At 42.8% G+C, this 13,043-nt stretch overlaps 1 protein-coding gene across 3 annotated transcripts in view; it reads right to left on the bottom strand.

Annotated features, from left to right (window-relative positions):
* Nucleotides 1–8,650, bottom strand: part of akap6 (A kinase (PRKA) anchor protein 6) — a 349,373-nt gene extending 340,723 nt beyond the window's left edge. For all 3 annotated transcript variants that reach the window (XM_072267349.1, XM_072267339.1, XM_072267358.1), the window contains exon 1: nt 8,493–8,650. The gene's annotated coding sequence lies outside the window, so the exon portion shown is untranslated. The remainder of the gene's footprint in view (nt 1–8,492) is intronic.
* Between the last annotated feature and the right edge of the window lie 4,393 nt (nt 8,651–13,043).

The following is a 13,043-nucleotide window of genomic DNA, read 5'->3' as shown; positions in this document are numbered from 1 at the left end:
ATGAATTGTTTAGTTTCTCATGGCAAGTTATTAATCATCTATCTGAAACACATGTCAACTGGCAAGCAGATTTTCAGGCCAACTTCTATGATGTATCATCCTCGAAAATTGCACCACAGAGGAAAGACAATTCAGTACAGCGCTGTGTGCCATTCTTACCACATGGATCCTGATAATACATCAAGGAAAACTTATAATGACTGTCATGCATCACACATGATCCAATCTGTCATTTAAAAAGTCATCCTCATTGTTCAAGCTGGATGAACTCCAGCCTCGCTCTAATGTACACTTGTAGGTTCCTGAGTTTTGGCTCTGACCTTTTGTGTTTAAGCTCTCTGAATTTAGATAAATAGAATGTGTGATTGTTTGAGAAAAAGAGCAGGAATTTAGACACAATTTGAGGAAATTCAACTGATGCATAATTCACATTAACTTAAAATAAATCTTTATCATGGTTATTGAGAGTGTCAGACACACAAATGTTGGGAAAAATTGTTAGAGAAAAGAGATCAGTGCAGGTTCTTTTTAAGCCATGACTTTTCAGTTTTGAAATATTATGAATAAACTCTTCTCGGGCTTCCAGCAGGGTACAGATGTCAATTATAATCAACGTTTCAATGACAAACTCTGCCATCTTCATCAGGAATGATGCCTGGGCATGTCTAGTCCAGTGGTATTTATACCCCTATAGTCCGTCTCTTCTGATTGGGTAAGGACTAACCAATCAGATTTCCGTTCTCCCATCGTGTTTACAGTCGAATTCCAGTTCTTACTTAGAGTGAGATCTTCGTCTTTGCTAAAATGAACTTCTTCTACAAAGTAGTTTTATTTCAATGGCCTCCTTCACCAGGGGGTCCCAAAAGCCATTGGAGTGGCAAGTAGTTTTGTGCAGTCGAAGTCAATCCTATAGCCATTGCGAATGCAATGTTCTGCTGCTGCTGATGTCTCCGGGTAACCCAAATGGATGCACCTCCTGTGCTCCTAGATGCGGGTTTCCACCGTGTGTCCACATACACTGCTCCACATTCACAGGGAATCCTGTAAAATGCCAGCCATCTCGAGTGCCAAGTCATCTTTGACCTACGTTAACTGGGATTTGAGCTTCCTTACGGGTTTGTGAATGGTATTAATCTGATATCTCTTCAGAATCCTGGCAATCCTTCCAGAAACCATGAAAAAATAGGGAAGACAGCTGGTAGTGACGGATTCCTTCTCATTGTTAGGATCCCTGGATTTTCCGTCGGCCCTTTTAAGGACCAGGAACCATCTAAACAGTATATATCCAAACATTCAATTTACGCTAGAGATGGAGAAGCAGTGTTGCCTCCCATTCCTGGACATTCTAGTATGAGAGAAGCCAGATGGCAGCCTCGGCCAAGGCACCTATCAAAAACCCACTCACATGGAAACCATAGAAACCATAGAAACTACAGCACAGAAACAGGCCCTTTGGCCCTTCTTGGCTGTGCTGAACCATTTTCTGCCTAGTCTCACTGACCTGCACACGGACCATATCCCTCCATACACCCCCCATCCATGTATCTGTCCAATTTATTCTTCAGTGTTAAAAAAGAACCCGCATTTACCACCTCATCTGGCAGCTCATTCCATACTCCCACCACTCTCTGTGTGAAGAAGCCCCCCCTAATGTTCCCTTTAAACTTTTCCCCCCTCACCCTTAACCCATGTCCTCTGGTTTTTTTCTCCCCTTGCCTCAGTGGAAAAGCCTGCTTGCATTCACTCTATCTATACCCATCATAATTTTATATACCTCTATCAAATCTCCCCTCATTCTTCTATGCTCCAGGGAATAAAGTCCTAACCTATTCAACCTTTCTCTGTAACTGAGTTTCTCAAGTCCCGGCAACATCCTTGTAAACCTTCTCTGCACTCTTTCAACCTTACTTATATCCTTCCTGTAATTTGGTGACCAAAACTGAACACAATACTCCAGATTCGGCCTCACCAATGCCTTATACAACCTCATCATAACATTCCAGCTCTTATACTCAATACTTTGATTAATAAAGGCCAATGTACCAAAAGCTCTCTTTACGACCCTATCTACCTGTGACGCCACTTTTAGGGAATTTTGTATCTGTATTCCCAGATCCCTCTGTTCCACTGCATTCCTCAGTGCCTTACCATTAACCCTGTATGTTCTACCTTGGTTTGTCCTTCCAACGTGCAATACCTCACACTTGTCTGTATTAAACTCCATCTGCCATTTTTCAGCCCATTTTTCCAGCTGATCCAAGTCCCTCTGCAGGCTCTGAAAACCTTCCTCACTGTCTATTACACCTCCAAACTTTGTATCATCAGCAAATTTGCTGATCCAATTTACCACATTATCATCCAGATCATTGATATAGATGACAAATAACAATGTACCCAGCACTGATCCCTGTGGCACACCACTAGTCACAGGCCTCCACTCAGAGAAGCAATTCTCTACCACCACTCTTTGGCTTCTTCCATTGAGCCAATGTCTAATCCAATTTACCACCTCTCCATGTATACCTAGCAACTGAATTTTCCTAACTAACCTCCCATGTGGGACCTTGTCAAAGACCTTACTGAAATCCATGTAGACAATATCCACTGCCTTCCCTTCATCCACTTTCCTGGTAACCTCCTCGAAAAACTCCAATAGATTGGTCAAACATGACCTACCACGCACAAAGCCATGTTGACTCTCCCTAATAAGACCCTGTCTATCCAAATGCTTGTAGATTCTGTCTCTTAGTACTCCCTCCAATAACTTACCTACTACCGACATTAAACTCACTGGCCTATAATTTCCCGGATTACTTTTTGATCCTTTTTTAAACAACGGAACAACATGAGCCACTCTCCAATCCTCCGGCACCTCACCCGTAGACAGCGACATTTTAAATATTTCTGCCAGGGCCCCCGCAATTTCAAAACTAGTTTCCTTCAAGGTCCGAGGGAACACTGTCAGGTCCCGGGGATTTATCCACTTTAATTTTCCTCAAGACAGCAAGCACCTCCGCCTTTTTAATCTGTACAGTTTCCGTGATCTCACTACTTGATTCCCTCAATTCCATAGACTTCATGCCAGTTTCCTTAGTAAATACAGATGCAAAAAACCTATTTAAGATCTCCCCCATTTCCTTTGGTTCCGCACATAGCCGACCACTCTGATCTTCAAGAGGACAATTTTATCCATTACAATCAAAATACCTCAACAATAACAGCCATCATCATGCTTCTAAACGTAGAGCAGTTCTTTCTACTTTGATTAACTGTGCGAAAACTATTTCAGTCTCCCCAAGGAAATAAAATGATTATGCATGACGTTCCTACAGAATGGCTACAAGGTGAAGGAAATCAACTGGGCCCTTAAAAGGGACGATGGAAAAACTAGGAAATATAACACCGAAGAGGAACCTGTCGTTACCGCCTATCTTCCCCATATTTCCATGGTTTCCAGAACGATCGCCAGGATCCTTAAGGAATACTGGATTAATACCATCCACAAACCCATAAGGAAGTTCAAATCACAGCTTATGTGGGTCAAAGATCTCCTGGGACTCAGGTTGGCTGGCGTATGCAGGATTCTCTGTGAATGCAGAGCAATGTATATCAGCCAGATGGGACGCCCCATGGAAACTCGCATTTAGGACCACTGGACATGTATCCGTTTGGGTTACCCGTAGAAATCAGCAGTAGCAAAACATTCCACTCCCAGTGGCCATAGGATTGACTTCAATGGCACAAATCGTACCACACCAATGACTTTTTGGACCGTCTGCTGAAGGAAGCTATTGAAATAAAACCAGAGGAAAAGAATTTTAACAAAGACAAAGGTCTCAGTCTAAGTAAGATCTGGAATTCGATTATAAACGAGGTGGGAGAGCAGAAACCAGATTGGATGAGGACTAACCAATCAGGAGGGATGGACTACAGGGGTATAAATACCACCAGCCTAGACATGTTCAAGCATCATCCCTGATGAAGATGGCAGAGTTTGGCATCGAAACATCAGTAATAATCGATATCTGTACTCGGGTGGAAGCCCGAGAAGAGCTTATTCGTCATACATGCCGAGAAAGCACGAGACCCTTTTGAAGTATTATCATTCAAATACAATAGCGAGGAGTAGAATGTCCATAGTTATACAGAAAATAAACCCAAAACAAGGATTTAATTTAAAGCAAAGGTCCACAGCTGTAAGAACCAAGTGAAGGATGGATGACAGAATGTATTTCTTTCAGATAGAAAATGGTCAACAGCTGGAGTGGACTATTGGAAGGATGGCTGAGTATTTTTAATTTCCTTTAATGGATACATTTTTCTTTACTTAATTGTGCTATTATTAGCAGATTGTATCTTTGGCCAAAGATTCATAATAATATCTCCCATGATAAAATCTCATGACACAATTACTTTTCCACTTGTACATCAATGGGAACACAACAAATGTTAGCAAATATTTATAGATTGTTGGAGAAAGAAAGATAGTGTAACAGGCTTCAATTAACTTGATGTTGATTAAAATTATGGACTTCAAATATAAATCCACATTCAGCAAACACTTGTTAGCATGATAAACACATAAATAATAAGATAACTGAACAGGAACATTGCAATCCTGAAATTAACATGAAAATCAAGAAATGCAAATTGTTTTCAACACTATGGAGTAAATTATAATTCACTATGCAATTGAAACAGAAGACAGGCAAACCCCATTCTGCAAGAACAAATTATTATTTGACATTTTATGGACACTTTACTCAATAGTTCCATTATTTCAACGGATATAATTATTTTGTCCATAACTCTGGCCTTTTCTTTAGGTATCCAAGGTAGCAGCTGCCAGTCTCACTCCAAGTGGTTCATTTTAAACAAAAGATTTTACAAAATATTAATTTGTTTTGCGTATCTTTCATTGTTGATGAATTTCTGGTGAATTTCCTCCTTCGGTTAAATTTGAAGATACCTGGAAACCTTTTATGCAACATTTCCCAAATCCTTTTTCTAAAATTATATGATGAGAGGAGCAGAGTTAGTGACATTATGGATCATGTTTGATACAAGTTGTTGGTCTAGCCCTGTTTTGCCTTTTTTGGGGGGTTTTTTTCTCTTTTTCTTTTGGGTTTTTTTTTTGTTTATATATATTTTTTTATTTCTTTGTAATGTTTAATCTCATTATGAGTTTGGAAGTCTTTTATTTCTATGTTACTTAAAATTCATTTTATATATGCTGATGAACATTTTTCCAATCTCTTTGTACCAACTTTGTTATTGAGTTTATAATTTTAAAAAATTAATAAAAAGATTTAAAAAGAAAAAAGAAAGGATTTCCTGCTTTTATTTCAGTCAAGCTACTCCTGGGGAACTAGTTAAGCTAATGAAAAAAATTGCAGCATATACCTGTCTGTAAAAATTGATGCACAATACCTGGCCTGGATTTTACAGCACTATCAAAAATGAAAAGGTGATATTCAGCAATACCACACTGCAATAATTTCTCAAGTGTGTACACACAAGTGCACTTTCACAAGTACTTACTTCTCTAAAAGGATGTGCCTATACTTAAGAAACAGGGAGGAACAAGCCAATCCAGCTTCTTGAACTGCTTCATCATTCAATCTAAACAAGGCTAATCCAGTCTTGGCCTCAACATCATTTGTCTACACTCTCCCCATCTCAAAGTTCAATGTTCATATTAAATAAGTACAAATATGCCACCAAATATTACTCTGAGACAGATTTTCTTATAGGCATTCATAGTAAATACTAAGAAACACAATGGAACCAATGAAAAACTGCACTCAAAGACGGACAAACTACCAATATGCAAAAGATACCAAACTGTGAAAATACAAAAAAGAAAAAAAGAAATAAAATAATAATTAATAAATATTAAGAACATGCGTTGTTGAGTCCTTTAAAGTGAGGCCATGGATAATGGCATCAATTCAGTAATTTATCTATTCTGGTTCAGGAACTTGATATTTGGGGGGATAATGACTATTCCTGAACATGTTGGTGTGGGATCTAAGGCTACTCTACCTCTTCCTGATGGCAGCAGTGAGAAGGGAGGGGTTTACCTGTTATGGACTAGGCCATATCCACTACTTTTTGTGGACTTTTCTCTTGGATCTTCACCTTTAATATACATGATAATTCTACCACACAGTTCTCTGGATCACTGAATTCCCAAAGTGAATAACTTCACATTTTCCCACATTATACTCCATTTGTCAACTTCTCACTTAACCTACCTATAATCCCTTATAGTTTCCTTGTGTCCTTATCAGAACCTGTCTAACCACATGTTTTGTGACTGAAGCACACTAATCTATTATGTCTTATCATGTGTCTTCTGGGTATCCAGATATACTACATCTGCTGGTTCTCTTTATCCACTCAACTGTTATGCCCTCAGAAAGTTATTATAAATTACTTTTCTTTCATAAGACCATGGTATTCCACCATGATAGATACTTGCTAGTTTGTTGTCTGTAAACTATATTCATTGTGATTATTTGCTCAACCCACTTGAAGGCTTCATGGTTATTGGGTACTGAGGATTCTGTTGAATTGACATGAGAACAGTATTTCTTTTATTATTTGTATACACAACTTTCTTCAATATCATTGGTGTTGCTTCACCTTTGGCAATACAATCCAACCCTATATGGCCTGTTCTTGAGAGAGAAATAGCCTGTATAAGGTAGTGTCACCACAATCATTGGAATTTAAAATCAGAAAAGAAGAAAAATATCATTAGGGGATCTTCATGGAGACAGATTTTGCTATTTCTTTTGGATTGAATTATTTCTGCATGCTCAGTGAATCCATTACATTTGTGCAATAGATTACAACGGTTTCAATCACACATAACTTTTCAGTTCCATATATAGAGATTCAAAGGGATCCTAATCATCATCCACAAAGGAGGCAAATTCACTGAAATGAAAGCCATCTGCAAATAAATGCAATTACTCGAGTGGGTCAACACATTGCAGAATATTTGGGACACAACAGCATACCCTCCTAAACAGTTAACCCTATTGCAAAGACTAAACTAAATTGATTTATTTATGCATACACTTTCCAAGAATCGCATCTACTGCATATGTACAAAAACAATGAGCATTGAACAATTGCCATTGCACTGCATAACTACCAGGCTACAGTCAAAAATTCCTGAAAATTGTGCTGTGCTCGCATGTTAGAAAGGGGCAAAATAAAACAGTTTTAAATCATTTAGAAAATTTACTGAACAAATTTAGTTAAATAACATATAAAGGATTAACATTTGAAACAATGACATTAATTAAAAGCTCTAAAAATAAGTGCACAGAATGAGCTGCCACAAAAATGTGAGTTTTGAAATTATCATATTTAAAACAGACTTACAAAACAAATGCTTATCTGGGCCAGGTATTTAATAATTTAAGTAATCATTAACATTTTTTAATCATGTCACACTGAAAATGCTATAATCTGTTATTATTCCTTCAATAAAATGAGCACACATTTTAAATTAAATTCATTTTAAAGACATTGTGTATTTCATAGTACCGTACTTACTGAACATTGAAATATCAAACATATGAAAAATATTTCATAGCACAGTATTTACCTAAAACCTGCAAGGCTGATTCTCTCTGACTTGTAATAAGCAGAAGGTAGAGTACAGCAGTCAGATTACCCGGTGACATTCAATTTATTGACCTAATAGATAAAATAATCTAGTTACTACAATAGTAGCTCTGTAAATGATTTTATTTCCCAACACTGCTGTTCTCATCACAACAGTAATGTGTGTTTGATTACCATCCGGGATTTGCGGCATTCTGACCTTTACAACCCACTGATCTGTCAAGTCATTGGTTCCCGGAAACTGCAGATCCACTCTAATAACACAAATTTTAAAACGTACCCTCAGCTGCCTGCCTTAGCAAGCTTGGGCAGAGAGTGAAGTAGCATTCTACAACCATATATGAGGTAAATTAAAGAATTCCTCTGCCGTGCATGACTCTCATCATAGGAACTGAAATTCACACCTCTGATGCTCATTTGGAATCATTAGAGATATCATTCAGAAATCCATCACTGCATAAAGTCCCATATATTACAATTCCAATGTAATTCATCAGTGAATCTTCCCAAAGCTCATTTATCTTGCTAAACAAAAAGAACAAAGCAGGTAGATGAAATCATATTTTCTTATCCTCTGTCCCTGAGGAAAACAACGTTATCCATTTGAAATGTTAAACTCCTCCTCTAGTTCTCCTCCTTCCCCCTCCACCCCCATTTCTCTCTTGCCCATCCAGTTCTTTCATTGCCGTTACAACCTTGTAAAATATGCAGCTAATAAATCATTATTCCGTTTTTAACATAGCACGTCTAAGGCAGTGTGTCAATCTAAAATGTAAACAGTATCTTTATTCTTGGAGTTATGGTTACTGAAAGAAAAGATTGCCCCTCGATATAAAAATGTTGTTTACCTAATGTTCCGATGCAGTTACTCAACTGCAAAATCATTCTTCATACGCTGAAATTATTCTTTGACACCGACCATTTACTCAAACCATGACAGATGTGAGTGTAAGCGGGAGGATCCTTGCTCAGGAAGCAAATGACCTTCTTTACCAGACCGATTACAGCAGTGTAATGCAGTGAAAGATAGATTCATTAAGCCAATGAATATCAGTGTCCCAGCTTCCCTCACTCCCGTCACTTGAGTGATAATTGTTAATCAGCCTGAACCTTTTCAACTGGAAGTAAGAGCGATTCTGTACGGTGGACTGTGGCATCATGGAGGGAACTGGCCATCCACAGTGGCTTGGTTTGTTTTCAATACTCAGTAGGAACATAGTTAATACGAACAATGGAACGAACCCCTCTGCAATAGTTTTCATTCAGTTACAGCAGCGGCTATAAAAACACAACTTTAATCCTCGTCAAGGTTGTCTAAAGGGCATATGCAAAAAAAGGTAGGAAACGAGGAACACTTTTCATAACCGCAGAGCACGGCAAAGACCTTTGATTAAATTTAGCAAGTTTGTTTGTTTTCTGCATTTAAAATAAAGATTGGACTCAAGAAAATTTCAGATGGTCCGCTGAAATTATTAGATTAACGGAGTACAAGCAAAATAACTAAAATGTGGATTGGGAGTTATCAGGAAGCCTCGGCATTGCACTGATGTACTACGTCCTTACGGAAGGGTGCCACGGTAGCGTAGCGGTTAGTGTGACTATTACAGCCTGGAGCATTGGAGCTTGCAGTTCTATTCCGGCGCCGTTCTCCCAGTGACCGTGTGGCTTTCCTCTGGTGCGCCGATTTCCTCCCACGGTCAAAAGACGTACCAGTTAGTAGGTTAATTTGTCATTGTAAACTGCCCGGGGTTAAATAGGTGGGCAGCTGTGACGGAAGCGTCTATTGCGCACTGCATTTCTAAATAAAAATAGATAGATGGTTTCATACTTGCTGATGTAGCCAAGAATCTTTTAGAGTGAGGAGTGGGGCAGAATGAAAGGAGAATATGATTTATGGCCACCTCTATGAACTATCAATTCTCAGAAAACAGGCACTGAATTGGCTGACTATTCGCATTTCCTATTGAGAAATCTGTCTTGATTGACAACATTAAAACGCTTTAATCGATTAACTAAGATTGATTACATACTATCAAAATGCTCCTTGTTATATACTGTAAGAATAAATAATAAATATTGCTAAGTGTCAGAGCAGTTCAGATGGGTGCTTGAGTGTAGACATAGAAATACTGTAGTGGTTTTTGTACGGATGATTCTAATACTATTTTATATCTCTTGGATCATATCATTTCACATGCACTATGTTTTATATTAAGAGGTTATATTCAGTCACTAGGCAGACCATGTGGTGTGAAACTGGAAGACTAAACTCATTGTTGAGCCAGTTCTTAATTTTGAAATCTAATTAACAATTAGCGCCATGGAACTTGCAGCAACTGTTACCCTATTTCCCTTTTTTCTCTTCCCCTGATCCACCTGATCCCCATCACATGCCACTTCCCTTCCCATTTCCCTATCGCCCACAGACTCCTCCCAATAATTCCTCCCTAGCACCACTCCCTTTGCCCTCTCCGCTTCCCAGTCTTCATTCCATAAGACCATAACACCATGAGACAAAGGAGCAGAAGTTGGCCATTCGGCCCATTGAGTCTGCTCCACCATTTTATGAGCTGATCCATTCTCCCATTTAGTCCCACTTCCTCGCCATCTCACCATAACCTTTGATGCCCTGGCTAGTCAGATACCTATCAATCTCTGCCTTAAATACACCCAATGACTTGGCCTCCACTACTGCCCATGGCAACAAATTCCATAGACTCACCACCCTCTGACTAAAAAAATTTCTTCGCATTTCTGTTCTGAATGGGTACCCTTCAATCCTTAAGTTATGCCCTCTCATACTAGACTCCCCCATCATGGGAAACAACATTGCCACATCCACTCTGTCCATGCCTTTCAACATTTGAAATGTTTCTCTGAGGTCTCCCCTCATTCTTCTAAACTCCAAGGAATACAGTCCAAGAGCGGACAAATGTTCCTCACATGTTAACCCTCTCATTCCTGGAATCATTCTAGTGAATCTTCTCTGTACCCTCTCCAACGTCAGCACATCCTTTCTTAAATAAGGAGACCAAAACTGCCCACAGTACTCCAAGTGAGGCCTCACCAGCGCCTTATAGAGCCTCAACATCACATCCCTGCTCCTATACTCTATTCCTCTAGAAATGAATGCCAACATTACATTTGCCGCCTTCACTACCTGTCATAAGGAGGTGGCTGGGAATGGACCCAAGTGCAAGACACAGACACTGAAGTACCAGGGACGGGACTAGGATACAGGCTGAGGGCAAGGACATGGACACGAAAACCGGGAACGCGGAACAGGACTGGACAAGAGAGTTAGGAGCCCGGGCTTGGACTCCGAGCCAGAGACTGGACAAGGACCCAGTAACCTGGGTCTTGCCTCTGGCTTGGACCCCAGAACTAGGCAAGGACAAGGCTTGGCTGGCAGGCAGGATGAGGCTGGAGTCTTAGAGACTTGAGGTGAGGCTTGGCAGGAGGCAGGAGACTTCAGACTTGAGGCTAGAGGCTAGAGACCTGAGGCGAGGCTAGGCAGGAGGCTGGAGTCTTCAGGCTTGAGGCTAGGCAGGAGGCCGGAGTCTTCAGGCTTGAGGCTAGGCAGGAGGCCGGAGTCTTCAGGCTTGAGGCTAGGCAGGAGGCCGGAGTCTTCAGGCTTGAGGCTAGGCAGGAGGCCGGAGTCTTCAGGCTTGAGGCTAGGCAGGAGGCCGGAGTCTTCAGGCTTGAGGCTAGGCAGGAGGCCGGAGTCTTCAGGCTTGAGGCTAGGCAGGAGGCCGGAGTCTTCAGGCTTGAGGCTTGGCAGGAGGCAGGAGACTTCAGACTTGAGGCTAGAGGCTAGAGACCTGAGGCGAGGCTAGGCAGGAGGCCGGAGTCTTCAGGCTTGAGGCTAGGCAGGAGGCCGGAGTCTTCAGGCTTGAGGCTAGGCAGGAGGCCGGAGTCTTCAGGCTTGAGGCTAGGCAGGAGGCCGGAGTCTTCAGGCTTGAGGCTAGGCAGGAGGCCGGAGTCTTCAGGCTTGAGGCTAGGCAGGAGGCCGGAGTCTTCAGGCTTGAGGCTAGGCAGGAGGCCGGAGTCTTCAGGCTTGAGGCTAGGCAGGAGGCCGGAGTCTTCAGGCTTGAGGCTAGGCAGGAGGCCGGAGTCTTCAGGCTTGAGGCTAGGCAGGAGGCCGGAGTCTTCAGGCTTGAGGCTAGGCAGGAGGCCGGAGTCTTCAGGCTTGAGGCTAGGCAGGAGGCCGGAGTCTTCAGGCTTGAGGCTAGGCAGGAGGCCGGAGTCTTCAGGCTTGAGGCTAGGCAGGAGGCCGGAGTCTTCAGGCTTGAGGCTAGGCAGGAGGCCGGAGTCTTCAGGCTTGAGGCTAGGCAGGAGGCCGGAGTCTTCAGGCTTGAGGCTAGGCAGGAGGCCGGAGTCTTCAGGCTTGAGGCTAGGCAGGAGGCCGGAGTCTTCAGGCTTGAGGCTAGGCAGGAGGCCGGAGTCTTCAGGCTTGAGGCTAGGCAGGAGGCCGGAGTCTTCAGGCTTGAGGCTAGGCAGGAGGCCGGAGTCTTCAGGCTTGAGGCTAGGCAGGAGGCCGGAGTCTTCAGGCTTGAGGCTAGGCAGGAGGCCGGAGTCTTCAGGCTTGAGGCTAGGCAGGAGGCCAGAGTCTTCAGGCTTGAGGCTGGGCAGGAGGCCGGAGTCTTCAGGCTTGAGGCTGGGCAGGAGGCCGGAGTCTTCAGGCTTGAGGCTAGGCAGGAGGCCGGAGTCTTCAGGCTTGAGGCTAGGCAGGAGGCCGGAGTCTTCAGGCTTGAGGCTAGGCAGGAGGCCGGAGTCTTCAGGCTTGAGGCTAGGCAGGAGGCCGGAGTCTTCAGGCTTGAAGCTAGGCAGGAGGCCGGAGTCTTCAGGCTTGAGGCTTGGCAGGAGGCTGGAGTCTTCAGGCTTGAGGCTAGAGACTCCTCCTGGGCAGGGTGCGGATCACCACCCGACAGAGGCAAGGGACAGGAAGGGACAGAACCAACCGCAGGGAACGGCAAGATGGCCTGGCTTCCTCTACGGAGGCAAGGGACAGGAAGGGACAGAACCAACCGCAGGTAACGGCAAGACAGCCTGGCTTACCTGGGCGGAGGCAAGGGACAGGAAGGGAGCTAGGTACAGGGTGGCTCCAGGACAAGACTGCAGGCGAGACGAGGTGAGAGTTACCGGCAAGACAAGGCAGGGCTTCAGGCGAGCAAACAGAAGGCAGAGGAAGGGATACAAGGAGTAAGGACAAGAACAATCCAGCAACCACACCCTGGTCTCTGAAGGTATTTATGCAGCCAGCCCCAACGAGCATCAGCTGACTCAATTAGAGCTCAACAAGAACAGAAACAGGGTAGACAGGAAAACCTGGAGCAAGGGTCGATGGACCGGACCGTGACCCGGAATACGGACTTCACGGACCAGACCATGACACTACC

Source organism: Mobula birostris, chromosome 1 (assembly GCF_030028105.1).
Source record: "Mobula birostris isolate sMobBir1 chromosome 1, sMobBir1.hap1, whole genome shotgun sequence".
Classification (NCBI taxonomy): Eukaryota; Metazoa; Chordata; class Chondrichthyes; order Myliobatiformes; family Myliobatidae; genus Mobula; species Mobula birostris.
Note: the sequence above shows the minus strand (reverse complement) of the source record. Positions and strands in the feature narration are given on the sequence as shown.